Source organism: Hemicordylus capensis, chromosome 5 (genome assembly GCF_027244095.1).
Source record: "Hemicordylus capensis ecotype Gifberg chromosome 5, rHemCap1.1.pri, whole genome shotgun sequence".
NCBI lineage: Eukaryota > Metazoa > Chordata > Lepidosauria > Squamata > Cordylidae > Hemicordylus > Hemicordylus capensis.
This window is the reverse complement of record NC_069661.1, coordinates 50,804,041-50,820,675: the sequence shown is the minus strand read 5'-3', so window position 1 is coordinate 50,820,675 and position 16,635 is coordinate 50,804,041. Positions and strand designations below refer to the sequence as shown.

At 42.6% G+C, this 16,635-nt stretch overlaps 1 long non-coding RNA gene across 3 annotated transcripts in view; it reads right to left on the bottom strand.

Moving 5' to 3' along the window:
- LOC128328094 (uncharacterized) overlaps positions 1-16,266 on the bottom strand; it is a 49,148-nt gene extending 32,882 nt beyond the window's left edge. For all 3 annotated transcript variants that reach the window (XR_008308998.1, XR_008308999.1, XR_008308997.1), the window contains exons 1-5: positions 16,122-16,266; positions 13,290-13,347; positions 10,096-10,129; positions 9,807-9,880; positions 6,784-6,874 (exon numbers count right to left, since the gene is read on the bottom strand). This is a non-coding gene — a long non-coding RNA (uncharacterized LOC128328094). The remainder of the gene's footprint in view (positions 1-6,783; positions 6,875-9,806; positions 9,881-10,095; positions 10,130-13,289; positions 13,348-16,121) is intronic.
- Between the last annotated feature and the right edge of the window lie 369 nt (positions 16,267-16,635).

Here is a 16,635-nt window from a genome sequence, read left to right as displayed (position 1 = left end):
AACCTACTTTTCCAATTACTGCAGTTTAATTCTACCTATCAGCCTACATCTACATCAGCCATGAGCAATGCTAAGTTCTCTAAGGACTCCATGAGCCTTAAAGTTAATAGCATCTTGATCATGAATCCCCAAGTCAAATTTTAGGTCTCAAGTAGCACGAAACATCTCTGAGAGCCTGGTGATAATGCCATGACGCAATCAACAGAAACAGTAAAGAAAAGTGGGGACAGGTTGTGTTGGAGATGAACTTCCAGTGCATCAACCTTTTGTGCCAACTGTCCTAATGACCACTAGGGGCATTGGGAATAGAGACAGTGAGTCAGGGTGTCCCTACTCTATGACCCCTGAACTGACACTGCAGCACTTCCTGTGCTGAGTCACAATCCTTCCTTTCCTCCTAGAGAGCCAATGGAAACATCTCTCTCTCTCTCTCTCCCTCTCTCCAGGTGCGTAACAATGATAGGGCAAGGGGAGACAGTTGTCTGGGGGCCCCACTGCCTGGAGGGGCACCCCAGAGGCACCTCATGTGACTCCCCATTGCCCCCTGCCCAGCCCCATAGCCTCTCAGCCACTTGCCCTCTTCGCCATCTCTCCTGCTTGTTCTGCTGGCCCGCAATGGAAGCAGCAGGCAAGCTGCAAAGAGCTCCTTTTCTCCCGCCTCTCAGCTGATCGGTGGGTGGGCGGGGCTTCCACGGAGGCCTCCGTGTAGGCCGCAGTGAAGCCTGAACTCGAGTAGGGCCCAAGCCAGCCAGGAAGGAGGAGGCAGCCAGAGTGTTCTCTGCAGCAGAAGACCCCTTGCTGCCCTGCTTAACCCAGACCAGCATTTGCCAGGTAGAGTGTGAACTCCTTTTTGTGGTTACCTTTCCCGCCCCCCCCCATATAGGGAACTGCTTGCCATAGGGCTTGGATATGGGGGTGGGGGGGAGGGACCGAGAAGTCTCTGAATATTTATTTTGAAACAGCTTGGAAAATTTGTTGACTTAAAAAAAACTATCTAAAAAGTCCTATAAGTGGCTTGTTTCATGGCAGAAAATTGCAAAAACTTCTGGAACAGTATTTTATTAATTTTATTTATTCATTCATTCATTCATTTATAAATGCACTTATGTTCAAGTTGTTTTGCAACCCAGAAGGTCTGAGTGAGAACTGTGAAGCATGTGTGGTGCTTTTATTTTATTTTTCTTGTGTGTGAACTGCTCCCCAATAACTTGCAGGGACTTCAGGATAAATCTGGCCAACATGTGAATGCAGCACCTCCATTCCAGAGGAGAGGTGTGTTAAAGGGCTTTAAAAGCCTCCTGTGAAAAACCTCCTGCAATCAAACTTGACTGAATTTGTTCAGAATTCTGAGAAAACAAACATAGGTTCACCCTGCATGGTTGAAAGTCTCCTTTGCTAATCTGCAGCGAGGGGCCCATTTTAATAATTCATCTTTCTAGTGTGTTCTAGGCATTAAAAGTAATACAAATGTATAGTACTCAATGTATATCACTATATATTGTGACGTGTGTGTGTGTGTATTCAGTGAAATGTATTTGCAGGCAGCATACTTATTTTGGAATATCAGACTTAAATCCTTGGGGGCCTGGGGTGTGCGGAGGCCCTGGACTTTGGGGGGGGGGCATTTTAAAATCTTGTCTCTGGGCCCACTCCAACCTTGCTACGCCCCTGTCTCTCTCTCTCTCCTTACCTATCCATTATGTAGTCCTTTACATTAGATATAGGTCTTTCCTATCTAAGTGTATCTAACCAATAAATATTTAGTGTTGAGTCATACAAGGATCTCCATGTGTTTTCTCTAAATAGCTGCAGTATCCAAAACATCCTCTGCTACCTACTCTGTAACTGGAGTGTGTGCTCGTTCCTTAGTGCTCTGCTGTTTTACCTATTGTGGGTAAAAATCAACAACTTCTAACAGGTTGCACAAATTGGTGGACCACTACCATTTACTTCTTGGATTCCAAGATCATAAACTGAGGTTTAAAAACAAAAACCAAACACCTCACTCTTTGACTTGGTCTTTAAAGCCTACATTTGTAATATTGTATGTATGTATGTATGTATGTATGATAGTTCTATACCACCTGATATATGCATCTCTAGGTGGTGTAGAAAGTTAAAAAAAACACGGCAAATATAAAACAACATAGGAACATAGGAAGCTGCCATACACTGAGTCAGAACATTGGTCCATCTAGCTCAGTATTGTCTTCACAGACTGACAGCAGTTTCTCCAAGGTTGCAGGCAGCCCTATCTCTCTCAGCCCTATCTTGGAGAACCCAGGGAGGGAACTTGAAACCTTCTGCTCTTCCCAGAGCAGATCTGTACACTAAGGGGAATATCTTTCAGTGCTCACACTTCTAGTCTCCCTTTCATTTGCAACCAGGACAAACCCTGTTTAGCTAAGGGGACAAGTCATGCTTGCTACCAGAAGACCAGCTCTCCCCCCTATAACTGGTTTTAATATAAAACCAGTTAAAATTCACAAAACCAATAAAACAATCTCAGAAGATAAAACACATTAAAAGTATTAAAATTCAGTTAAAAGCCTGGGAAAACAAGTATGTCTTGAGGGTCTTCCTAAAAACAAACAGTAAAGGAGATGCTCTTATTTCAACAGGGAGAATATTCTATAGCCCCAGGGAAGCTACAGAGAAGGTCCAGTTCCAGGTCTCCACCAAATGAGCTGGCAGCAACCATAACGAGACCTCTCCAGATGATCTTAGCAGGTGACAGGGTTCATGACAAAGAAGGTGCTTTCTTAAGTACCCTGGACCCAATCCATTAAGGCCTTTGCCAGCACTTTTCGTTTCATTCAGAAACTTTTCAGCAGCAACAGTTCTTTCAAAATCAGCGTTGTATGATCCCTTCGGATTGACCCAGAGACCAGTCTGGCTGCTGCATTCTATACCAATTGTAGTTTCCAGGCTACGTACAAAGGCAGCCCCATGTAGAGTGCATTACAGTAGTCAAACCTAGAGGTTACCAGCATATGGACCACTGTTTTAAGGTCATTAACCTCCAGAAATGGACATAGCTGGCGTATCAGTTAAAGATTATAAAAAGTCCTCCTGGCCACTGTCTCAACCTGAAAAACCTCAGAGAGTTTGAGATCCAAGAGCACTCCCAAGCTATGTACCTGATCTTTCAGGGGGAGTGTAACCCCAACCAGAACAGGCAGATCTATGTACCTGATCTTTCAGAGGGAGTGTAACCACACTTCCCACAGTCAGTAAGGCTATACACATGATCAGTGTGCAGATCCGAAAGGGGTTCAGTGGGTGAGTAGGCTTGGCGTGATTGCAGACAATAATGCACCCCACCTCGGGCAGGCAGATCGCCCACCCAGACTAGCAGCGGCTTGGCTCTGGCACTCCTGTGCCCAGCTGCAACTTGCCCCCTGGGGGCCGGGCGAAGGGAAGCACCACTGCACAGCACCCTGCCCTCTGGAGCCCCAGTAATGCACTGTGTAAGTGTGCAGTGCATTCCTGGGATCCCCCCTCCCCTCTCCCCCCTACCCGAGTATGCCTGCCATGGCTGCTCACACACAATTGTTAAAGTGGGGTTAACAGAGCACTCATTGCATTAACCTCATTTAAGGGGGAGGTTATTTAGGTGGGCTTCCCACCATGGAGCCACCAGGCTCGCCTGCTGTCCTGATGGTTCTCATGAGCGAGTGAAACCAGGCTAAGGGAGCCCAGTCTGAGTTTGCTTGCTCATGAGAATCACATAATTACCTTTGTCTTATTTGGATTCAACAACAGTTTGTTATCTTTCATCCAGCCCATTAACACCTACAGGCAGGCATTTAGTTATGCCATTTTCTGATGAAGTTGGTATGGAGAAATAGATCTGGGTGTCGTTAGCATATTAACAACACCCTGCACCAAACCCCCTGATGATCTCTCCCAGTGGTTTCATGTTGATGTTAAAAAGAATTGAAGACAGTATGAAACTTTGTGGAACTCTACACTTTTAGCTCTTGCTTTGCAGAGCAACCGTCTCCAAGTGACTTTGGTCCATCAACAGTGCTTCTTACATATCTCCCAAATTATTCATGGAAATAAACATCTAGATATAACTTCTTTTGTCCCATTATCATTTCACGTTCCCAGTTCATTGCCCCACGTGTGTGTTATGTTGTGTGTGTGTATAAAATGAGCTATGGATAGTGAATACCACTCGCTGTTGTCATAATGTAAATATTCCTTTTTGAGTATCCAGGTAGGATAAAATCCATAGTGCCCCTGGGCTGAACATTCATTCTGAAGCTCTGCATTTGGTCTTGGACCCTGAGGCCATATTTTCCTCTGCCAGCATTCATATACAAAAGTGGATGCAGAGAGTAAATAAACAACAGGTGTCACTATAGCTAAAAACCATCTGAATCAAATTTAATAATTCAGTGAGGGTAATAGAACTGTTCACACAATCCTTCCCCCCAAACCCTTTACATGAGGAGGGTTGTGGAATGGCCTGTACTTGTCTAGCGCTACTCCACTAGTTTTGGAATCTTGATTAGCCAGGTTTCCTGATTGCATGAAACAGCCCTAACAGAGTGCTTTACACACACTTGGCAAATGCCCAGCTGCTGGGGGACTGTGGTTAGCAGGTGTGACCTTGTTCTCCCTTCATAGATTCACTGATTGTGGTGAGGTAGCTATTTATTTTACATATAACACTAGAACCAGGGGTCATCCCATGAAACTGCCAGGAAATTTAGGACCAACAAAAGGTTTCACACAGCACATAATTAATCTGTAGAATTCTCTGCCACAGGGTGTGGTGATATCCATCAGCCTGGATGGCTTTAAGAGGGGCTTAGGCAAATTCATGGAGGAAGGTCTATCAATGGCTACTAAACTGATGTCTATAGGCCAACACCAGCCTCAGAGGCAAGATCCCTCTGAATACTAGTTGCAAGGGAGAAACCACGGGGCATACCTTCATCTCTTGTTTTTGGGCTTCCCAGAGGCATCTGGTGGGCCACTGTGTGAAACAGCATGCTGGATTAGATAGGCCTTGGATCTGATCCAGCAGGGCTCTTCTTATGTTCTTAATCTATCTAAACTGGAAGCAGTTTAATCTCCCCAACACTCTCTAATATTGAAATTAGTAACACTAATTCAATTTTCAGAAGAAAGTCTACTGGGTGTTTCAAAATTTACCTGGGTTTGTGTGCACTCCCATCATTCCATCTGCTTTTGTGTACTATTTGTAACAAGTAGGGTGGATGTCATGCCCTTGTCCACTTACCACATATGTTCCATTTAGTGCTGTGGAATAACACTGCTTTAGTACTGAAGAATAACATGGCCCATAAACAACACATTGGATACTACAGAAGTGACTGTCAACAACTCTACCCAACCCTATTTCAGAAGAAAGAAGAATAGCCCTTCCCAACGTCTGTCGTATCGATGCCCTCAATCCTTTGGTCTGCCATCTCAACGCAATGGCAAACAGAATTAGGCTATCAGACACAAATATCTTTTCTTCTTATAACTTGATTTAGTAGATTATTAGAATACTAGAGGGGTGCACATAATCATATTTGTCCAAATACAAACTCCATCTTTATGTTATTGAAGTTACATGAACCTACAGTGCAGCTCAGAATGTTACTACCTGGTTTCACAAACTGGCTTTCTTCCTTTCAACCAAGATTACAACTCTGATAGCACTGTGCTGATTTCACAGTTTTGATAGATGTGTTCAGTTAAAGGAAGAGATCAAATGAAAGCACGGTGAGCGCCTACAGTCCTCTCAGTATGACATTGAGAAGAAGATCAAGAAATGCTCAACTAAATTGTGTTGCTGTCATGAAATCCTTTCTACAAGTTTTATTTCTTAATTCTTTGTAAAAAGCATATCACAGTGGTATTGATGTTTCTTATCTATGCCTTTTAAAAATGGTTATGAATCTTGTTAAATATATATCCCCATAAAAACCAATATTCAACATGACAGCGCCAACTTGGTTAGATCCATATTAATTCTATGAATATCAGCTAAGGAAAATTGTAATTAAGTAGCTTTTTAATTAGAAATACACAACAGGGGCACACAAAAGTAGCACTTTCTTAATATTATGTTAGTATTTCATTAGATTTAGATCTGTCCTATCCCAGGGGCCATGTGTTCTATCCAGTATGTTCTATCCTGGGAACATATTACAGTTTTATCTTTATAGTTCCCTCCACGTATTACTACATGCACAGATTTTCCCCTTTCCCTTGGAAACTGGCCAGCTTGTTTTTAATCTAACTGCACTGCTAGGACAATGGCCCTAATCAACTCACACATGCATACATTAGTTAAAATATGCATATATTCAAGATTCAAAGTAGTGGACATGTACTCCAGAAGAAGAGACAGAATTCCCCAAACTAAAGAGGCAATGCATTAACATTTGCTTTTGCAAATGATCAGCACTAACCTAAACTTTAGCATGTTCCACATGGGGTTTTAAAGATTATGTGAGATGTGTACATACTGTCAGGGCTATTGTCCCTTCCTTCCTTCCTTCCTTCCTTTCCTTCCTTTCTTCCTTCTGAGATAATACAACACAGTTCAGATTCATTTGTCTTTCATTAATGCTCCGCATGTTTGTCAGTCAAGATTTCTCAGTCATTAAACATTCATTTTCTGTTCTGTAATTTATTATGTTATTCATTTTACAAGACGCTGTGCAAGGTTTCTTGCTTGCCTGTTCAAGTCAGGCTTAATGTTTCATACTAGCCTTCACAAGTCCTGCTGAACCTATAGGGAGCATTCCTCACCTGACTTGTAGGTTTCATTTGTACCTTTCTCTAGTTTTCTGGCATTGTCTCTTCCTGTAGAATTCTTGCATGGTAATACATGCCAGAGTTTCTAAAAGAAAAGATGTTTCTATTGACTTTGGATTTCTACAGCTATCCAACTTGCTTTAAAATACTTAGAGATATCCAGGTAATAAGCTGAAACAAACGCTCAACAATTTTCATTCTCCAACAGGAGATATTTAAGCATGTGCTTAACTTTCCCATTTAATTCAATATGAGTTAGAAATGCTAACTTGTTGGGCTGTGTTCAAGGTTTGCAAAGAAACACTAGTCAAACTTGCAAGCAGAAGGTGGCCGGTGTGGGCACTGCCGGGGAGGCAGCAAGAGATATTCCCAGCACAAATTAACAGGTGCTTACAACAACAACAAGAACAACAACAAATATTTATATACCGCTTTGCAACAAAAGTGTCCAAAGCGGTTTACATAGAGAAATAAATGAATAAGATGGATCCCTGTCCCCAAAGGGCTCATAGTCTAAAAAGAAATGTAAGATAAACACCAGCAACAGTTACTGGAGGGATACTGTGCTGGGGATGGATAGGGCCAGCTACTCTCCCCCTGCTAAATAAAGAGCATCACCACATTAAAAAGATGCCTCTTTGCCCAATTAGCAGGGACTGCCCAATTAGCTTACCTCTGCTCTGGCTGCAGCTACAAACTACTCCGAGCAGCAACACATTGCCTGGCACGCCCTGTAGCGGTGGATCAGTTTTGCCACTCACCTGGCATCCACGGAGCCCACCCCCCACCGGTGGCCAGATGAGCACCCACACCGGCCACTCCTGCTTGCAACTTGTATTTGCAAACTTAGTCAAATTTCATCCTGCAATTAGGAAAATTGCAGGATGACATTGTTGTAAGCTGACCCATCAATAACAACATCCCTACCTCAGAGGGAAAAAGGACCAAATTAGTTGGACTAATTCCGCCCCCCACCCCACCCTCCGGCCAGCTGCTGAGCCAACCTGTATGACTAAGAAGGTTCTCTCTGAGCTTTGGCTGGCCCAGCCCCAAGCGGTGAGGAACTGCTGGTGCTGGCCATAAGGAGGCACATCTTGCCAGGCTAAAGAGACCAGTGCAGCGGAGGCTTTAAATTGCTAGGCAAGGCCTCACTTGCCATCTCCTTGGGTCTAAGTTGCTCCCAGCTGCCACTGTGGGAGATACCAAGAAGAATTGATTCCTGACACTACTTTTTCAGACAGTTTGGGAGCATAGTTTTGGGAAAGTAAAAGAACATCCACTTTGCATGAAGAAGTTCAATCCCTGGCATCTCCAGGTAGGGCAGTTTCCTAAGTAACCTATAGCAGAGGCATCAATGAGGACTCCTTTCCCACAATGGTCTGTAAAGAAGCCAGACCACTCGGGATTAGAAGTGTAGCATGCTAGGTGAGGCATCTAGTGGGTTCCTCAATCCTACCAGTCTCTGATAGGCTGGGAAAGGGCAGGCTTGGATCTATCAGCAATCATAGTCAGGAGTGTTCTGCAGCATTCGACTCAGTGAGTGCACTGGCCAGTCACTCTTAATATGGAAATTTGCTCTTCAGCCTTAGTCTTCTCTAGTGCAGACATTCTGAGGACAGAGAGGGAGGATATGGGCAATCCACCTGTCTGTAATAGAAAGAAGTTATTACAGACCTTTTTTCTTCCTTCCATTGGCAGTGTTGCAGAAGTGCTGCCACAGAGCACCATTGTGTTCTGTTAGGGATGTGCACGAAACAGATTTTGCATTTCATTTCAAGCCCAAAATGAAATGCATAATGCTTGAAATGTTTCAGTGAAACAGTGGCCAAGCCGGGAGCATGCAGGGAGCATGCAGAAGATTCTAAGTTCCCTCCCTGGCAGCATCTCCAAGATAGGGCTAAGAGAGACTCCTGCCTGCAACCTTGGAGAAGCTGCAGCCAGTCCGTGTAGACAATACTGAGTGAGATGGACCAAAGGTATATGGACTCAGTATAAGGAGATGGACCCAAAGGAGATGGACACAGTATAAGGCAGCTTCCTATGTTCCTAATGCTACTTCTTGACCAGTTCTCTGAGGCAGACTGATGTGCTAAGTCCAGGATGAAGGCCTAGTCTTATTGCCCCATGTGGTGGTGCTAAGTCTGGAGCAGAGGCCCGGTCTACTCGCTGACCCCAATCAGAAGACCAGCTTCCCCTCCAGAAAAACAGCCCTCCAAAACACTCAAAACACAACATTTCAAGTCGAAATGGGGTCATCTTGTTTTGAGCTCAAAACAGGCCCTTTACTGTAAGGGTGTTTTGTTTTGAGCTTGGAACACTGAAAATGGCTCAACGGCACTCCGCAAACACAGATTTTGTAATCATGAGTAGCCGTGGCTACTCATGAGTTAGACCCCCAGAGGGGAGGCAAAAAGCCCACCTCCTGGCTCCAGGGGTCTCTCCAATATGCCCTGCGCGCTTGTGCTTATGCAGGGCATACTAGAGCTTCCAGGGACCACATGGCCCCCAAACTCCCCAGCCCCCACCGGCTCCATCACTGAGCTGGGAGTCATGTGGGCAGCTGATCCGGCTGCCCAGGGCTCCCACCCTGCACGTCTGTAGGGAGAGCGGGCTTAGCCCACTCTCCCCACAAACCCGGACAAATCAGGTCTCACTGATCATGAGACCCAGCTCCATATGTTCTTTATTTTAAGGATCTGAACCTCCATGTACAGAGGCATTATACCTTTGTGCGGTTTTCAGATTAGCCTTCACAAAGACCATGAAAGTTCCAATGGTCTGAAACCCTGGGTAGGTTTTGTTTACTTTTCCTTGAAAATATGTCAAAAATTATAAACCCAGAAATTATGCAATGGTCAACTGACTGAATAATCAACTGATGATTGAGTCATCATTCTCTAACTGAGCTGCTCTAGTTGTAACCTTACCCCGTGAATTAGTATCCATTTCTGAGTCACAGTTTTGAATATATCAAAATCTGATCATCACCATTTTGCCAGAACCAAACCACAGCTTACCTATTTTTACCACTACAGTTAAATGCTTCAGCATCTAATGAAAGCCGCATTAATGCAGGGACAAAGGCCAAAGACTGAAGGGAAAACAGAATAAGAAAATAATCAGAATCTAGGAAGAACTCAGACTTCCCCCAAAAAGCAATGTGGCAATTGTCCCATTACGTTCATATGCAGGTGGCACTCATTTTTAAGTGATGGTTGACTAGCTTGGCAGGATTTACCAACAGATGGTGTGTCCTAGTGGTATGAATAAAATGCACTTAATTACACCAAATTGCTCTGTGCTTACCTTTCATCTGCTGTGCCTAGGTCAATGGAACATGCTAAATTAGAAAGAAAAACAGCAATATTAAAAGACAGCAGAGAAAGAATCATGACATTTTTAAAAAACCTCTTTGAAAGTCTTAGAACAGTATTTGTATTAGTCATGAGGAATGTCTCCAAGATTAGTGGTCAGGAATGGGAGGTCCTAGCCAACTCATGGCAAAAGTGCTCATTTATTCCCAGGGAGATACATTGAATGTGATAGCTGCTACTGAGATCATCATTGGAGAGGTTTGCTTATCTGCACAGTGTGAAAAGGTGCTTTATTAATTGCATTTCTGCCTACCAACTGAGGGTTAAAAAGAAAAAGCAGCATTTATAGCTCCAGACTTGTTCTGCTAGTGAACAATATTATCAGATGCATAGCTAGTGCAGAGTTTTGGTATTCTGTAATACAGAGAAGATGGGGAATGAGAGGATTTGATATGCCCTAACACTGTCTGTTTTGCTTTTTGTTTTTACAATGTAAGATGAACAAACACCCTTTGAGTATGGAATTTAGCATTTGCTAATGGCTGAAAGTGAAAGAGTCCCATTTTTAAATCAAATGTAATCTGTAAACAATAGCAATTCTACATTCAAATTGCAGGCACCCAATTTAAACACAATGGCCCCCTTCACACAACAGACCCATAGTTTGCCCCAGTTCCCCCCACCATGCTCCCAGATGTCCTAATCTGGAGTCTGGGAGATTTAGACATCTGCAGAATGGAACAGAACTGGCTGTGCAGGCTTCCTCCTTTGTATGAAGGAAAGTAACGGCAGCCAAATGGAGAAGGAAGAGGGAGAAGCTTTTTACCCTCAACTCCAGTTGAATATCTTTGCAGCCTTCAGACAACATGATGCCGCTTTCTGACCAGAGGTTTTGGCAGCAAAACTGAAGTGCCACTGAGGGTTCAGATTCAGGTTTGGGGTCAGCAACCTCAGGTCATTTTCCTTTTGGGACTGTGGGTTTCTGCATTCGGACAACGGCAAACCTGAGCCTCTGCCTTGGTTGCTTCCAGTTTGCCATTATGAGCCAAGGCGGCCACTGTGAAAATAGCTTAAAGCATCACTGTTAAAACACAGTATTTCTCTTAGTGTCCCTTTGAACAGCAGTGCAAGGATGAATCAATCACAAAGAAAGGAAAGCTCATAAGCTTTTAAACACCATCAAACATATGACCCATTCCTGAGGATTGATCTGGACTTTGACATGATTCTTGACCTTTTTTCATTTTGCAGCATCAGGAGAGGGTTGAGTCATCTCTGGCTTCACAGAGACATGCATTTCTCACCAGTTTTAGAGCTGCTATTTGAATTGCTTGTGCATATGCATTGGTTGTACTATGGGTGCATCAAACAGAAATAGAATACAGACATCAGATTTTTACTGCAGATGTGTGTGATGGTCATTTCAAGATGGTAGCATCACAACACATGTGACACTCTACCTCTTAACCATAACTTTTGTGACTTGACAAATGTATATAAGACCCTTAGTTTCAATGAAGGCAGCAACCCGAAACCTCATTTGAAGTACCAGATTCTGTACTAAAATTAAAACTACATATTTAAACAGGATTTTGACAAAATGAAATTGCATAGTTAGAGGTTAAATCCAGTCTCCACCTCCTCACAGACTGACCACCAAGTTCATGTGCCTCACCATGTCATGGCCTCACCTCTTGCCTGTGGGCTTCTCAGAGGCATCTGGTGGTCCACTATGTGAAACAGGGTGATGGACTAGACAGGCTTTCATCTTGGTCCAGCAGGGATGTTCTTATGACATTATCCTAAGGGTCTGTTCATACATACAAGCTCCTCCATGAAACTGTTTCTGTAGATACATTATTGCATGGAGACACTTTAGTATGAACTGGGTGGTGAGCAATGATTTCATGGGGGAAATGGCAACTGGCAGCCTTCATGATCATTTGGTTCACACTGCTTCTCCACATGAAAAACACATAGACTTGCAAATGAGAATATACCTAAGATCTTTGAAATACTAAACTTTGCCAAAATGTAGCAGTATAATAAAGATACACGTCAGGATATAGATTCTTAACAGATCATAATATGATTAATATCCGGTGAAGAATTTGCTTTTGGCTGGACAAAGCAGTATGTATTTGTTGTTCTTTTGAAAACTGCTTGGTAAAAGCAATAGACTTTTACACCATCCACAGTATATTTATTTTGGCAGACTGCTTCAATTATTAAAATTACTATTCTAATGTATTGCCCACACTCCCTAAATAATAGGCTGTTGAAGTTTTTACTAGGGCAGAAAGATGGAAACTTGAGAATTGTAGTAGTAATGACTCTATACATAGTTATCAGATGTCATATAACATTTTCAGTGTCTTGTTTTATTTAGGCTCTCTGGTTCCTTCATTTTAATATGTAATGCTATCAAGAGACACAAAGCTTTGTTTCAGATCTGACTGTATAAACATGTATAATTTCTCAGTTACAAATATTTTGCAGAAGGAACAGTTTTAACATGTTTTATAGCAACTGGGCCATCATGTACCATATGCCTGGGTGTTGTTTTTGTTTGTTTGTTTGTTTTTAATGAGTATAGGTTAGGAACTAAACATGTTGATAGGGGCTTTGAATTGCATGCTTATATACAAGTTATAGTCAACTCACAATGTACACATTATGTGCACATACAGAACTTTAAGTACGTAACAGCTATTCATACATTTTGTTCAACATACATACAGGAGGAAACGCCCTATCTGTGCTCTGTGTTTTAGAAGCCTGTTTTACAGTGGAGTTCAGTTTTGCAGTGGGCATCACTGTATACAGTCATTCACACAAACACACACACGTGTTGTACAGACAGTTATACAAGTATTTTCAGCTGAGATTTATCACTTCTGAAAAGAAAGTAGTATCGAAGAATTATAATCAAATAATAAAAGGGGCAGTCATATTTTTCTGTTCCTTTCTACCACTTCTTCCTACTACTTCTCACAGAAAAGGCATTGCCATGCTAAATACATACAACCCTCCCTTCCAATGTGAAGTCAGACCTGTTACAGTCAATACTGTATGTGGAGCTCATTACTTTAATCTTCATGCTACATTTGCCGTTGTCAGTTTAAGCAAAGGGCTGATGTCACTGACTCCATCTGTCTGAGCTTCTTGTCATTTTAATGGCCATACCTTCATACCTTTCCATGTCCTGGAGCCATGTTGGGAATTTACTGCCTCAGTGGCATACCTAAGAACAGCAATTAAACAATGCGGTTTAATGAACTCCCCAACTAAATATTATGGTTACTATAACATTGCTATTAAAAAAATTGGGGTATATGAAGGAAGAGTTTCAGCCAAATTAACCCTGTCCTTCAAAGTACTGTTATATTTATTGGAATCTGAGAACACCCTACTTTCAAATAAATAGGTCAGAATTTAGGTCTTGTCTTTCTCTGCCAAGGTTGATAACTGTAATATGTAAGCTGAGTGTGAACCAAACTAGAATACAAACTTGTTCTGACGACATTTTTATAAATAAGTTCTAATGGATGTGGTTCTGGTATTCTTAACATATGGTGGTAGGGAACCAAAACTTCAGAAAATGGACAGCACCACTAGATTCAGTATCACATTTCCCAAAAACGTTAGTATAAACCACCTAAGGAAACATTATAATGCCAGAGTTATTCTCATGTTTAAATATTCTGGCTAGCCCCCACTAAAACACCTCCTGTACATAAGAGCCATAACCTAATGTAGAGTTTGTCATGCCAGGATGGTAACTGTGAAGGAATGAGGCCTGAACCTCCTCTTTTTGCATATAAAAAGAGTATATAAACTTTTGTATTGGAATTGCTTTGCTTACTCTCTGTACTAAAAATCTCTGCAGGGGTCAAAAATTCACAGCTCCTGTTCTACAGTTTGGTTCTGGAGAGAGAAGAATTGTACTGATTTGATTTTGGAGGGAAGAGAGAGTTTGATTTGTTCTCATGAGCAGTCAAGACTGGGCTAGGGCAGCTAAGCCCGGGCTTGGCTGCCCATGGGAGCCAGCAGGAGCTGACCAGCTCCCTGCGGTACCTCGGCGGCAAACCAGGCTAAGAAGCCGGGCTCTTGGCCACGTTTACCTGGTCATGTGTAAGATCTGCTGCTTTCAGCCAGTGCTGAAGCACTGATGGGTGCCCGCCCATCTCTGGTGAGTTCCCCACAATGCACTGTGCACTCATGTGGTGCATTGCAGGATTTCTAGGTGGCTCTGCACTGACCCACACGATCTGCATGTGCAGACAGTCCTCAGAGATCATCTGCGGGGAAGGCAGCCTTTCGCAGCCTTCCCCACTACCTGCTAGCTTGCCCTCTCATACAAACATGAGAAAGGGCTCGATATGTTTTAAAATAATGGCGGGAACTTGAGTTGTGTTGGTTGGTTGATTTGAAAAAATGTGATGAAAAAAGATAATATAAGGAGGCTGCCTTCAGCAGAGTTTAGTACAGTGCAAGCTGAAGGGTGTTCAAAAGAAGGAGTTGCTGTCACAGCCTGAGAGAGTCACAATTTGATTCTGAGAGAGAATCAGAACTGGTGCTTGAAAGATTGCTGGGAGAGTTGTGACTCTCTGGAGGACCGAATCACTCCTAAAGCAGCTGAAGAAACAGTCGGGACTGAACCCCCAGATCTGGGAAGGATGAGCAGAACCTGAAGCTAAGCAAGGAAAAAGCCAGGCTTGCTGTAGAAGCTAGCTAAGGGTGATTGCAAAATGACTCTTGGTACGGACTCTAAGTTAAGGCCCGGTATTATTCCTGGCTTATTCCTTGCTTAGCAGGATAGACTGGATGCATTTTGCTCATATTTTATTTCTTCCTTGTGCTCATTCAGTTGCTGTTTTGTTCAAGAACTATTGTTCTGAATTAAACTATTTTAAAGTAAAGTTTTCTTGTTTTAATAGTAGCTGCTGTCTGTTTCCCCACCCCACACTTAGATGCCTTTCTGCCCTACCTAACCTTGTATAAGACAGAGGTTCAGAAGGCTATTGTAGTAGACCCAGCCAGAGGAGGAGGAAAACAAAAGACCACTTGGTGACAGCAGTGACACTTAGGATCACGGGACTGGCTGTGACATGTGGTAACAGCACAGTGGGATCCATGACAGTTATAGATCATTTATCATGCCAAAATGTAACTACCCAAACCCACTCAATCCTCCCCCCCCCCATTGCTTTAAAGGTAAAGTGTGCCGTCAAGTCGATTTTGACTCCTGTCACCCACAGAGCCCTGTGGTTTTCTTTGGTAGAATACAGAAAGGGGTTTACCATTGTCTCCTCCCATGCAGTATGAGATTATGCCTTTCTGCATCTTCCTATATTGCTGCTGCCCAATATAGTACCAGCGGTGTTTGGGTAGACTTAAATTTGCCTTGCATTATGTCCAAGAAAGGTAACAAGTAACATAGCAGGTAAAATACGAAATGCAGGGTGGTTTCTATGTAAAGGGATATCCAGTGTTTTCCCTACTCCTCACATTTTCAAGTGGTACAGTCTCAGGAAGGCTCTCAGTACATAGATAAGCTCTAACAAAGGTACAAATGGATACAAGAACCTGTTATGGACTTTAGTGTGAAAGAAACTTCTTCAAAGAGACTATTTAATGAAAAAAAATAGCTCATAAAAGTTTTAATGTTTCAAGTACACTTCTTACACTATCTTATTTTCTTCTGTGTTCCATAGTCCATTGACAAAGTAAACACCATCTGTCTGAAATGAGTGGGGCTAGTAACAATGATAGAGAAATGGGATTACTGGCAGGAGGCAATACCTTGCTTGCATTTATTATTTTATATTCCTGCATCTTATTTTCCATACCCCACAAACAATAGTATACCAATCACCAGAGCAAGGAACCAAAAATCCTTTGACAAGCAGCTCTTGACTAATAACTATGTTTCAGTTATCTATTATATACTAGCCAAGGGCCTGTCAAAAATGATGGGTGGAAGCACTGGGAAGAGTAATTGGTTTAATGTGTTACCTTTCTCCCTCTCCATTTACATTAGTCTCGCCCCCTCCTTTTTCTTCCTTTCTGGAGAAGCCCTCTCCTCCTTCTCTCCTGCACTTGTTTTTCTGGCCAGCCACTTCTTTCTTTCCTTCCACCCATTATTTCCCAGCACTTCTTCCTTCCCAGCATTCCCTTTGACAGTTGGTGACAGTTATTGGTTTTATATGTCATTTTTTTCCCTGTCAACAGCTGTATTTTAACTGCAGTTGGGAGTGTTAGTGATGGAGTTTTTTAGGCAGGCAGCACATGTTGCTGGTCGAAATGAGCATTACGAAAAGGGAAGCAGGCAATGACATGAAACAGACATGTAGAAGAACACTGCTGCCTGCTTGCCTTTATAGAGGCCCAGCCCATAATTGTAAGCAATGGCATATATTTAAAGTATGATTTTGGAGCATGAGCAACCAATCAAGTGCATACTTTTGGAAATTATATATTAAATTACATATATCCATGCAATATCAATTAAAGCTGAAATGCAGCATGC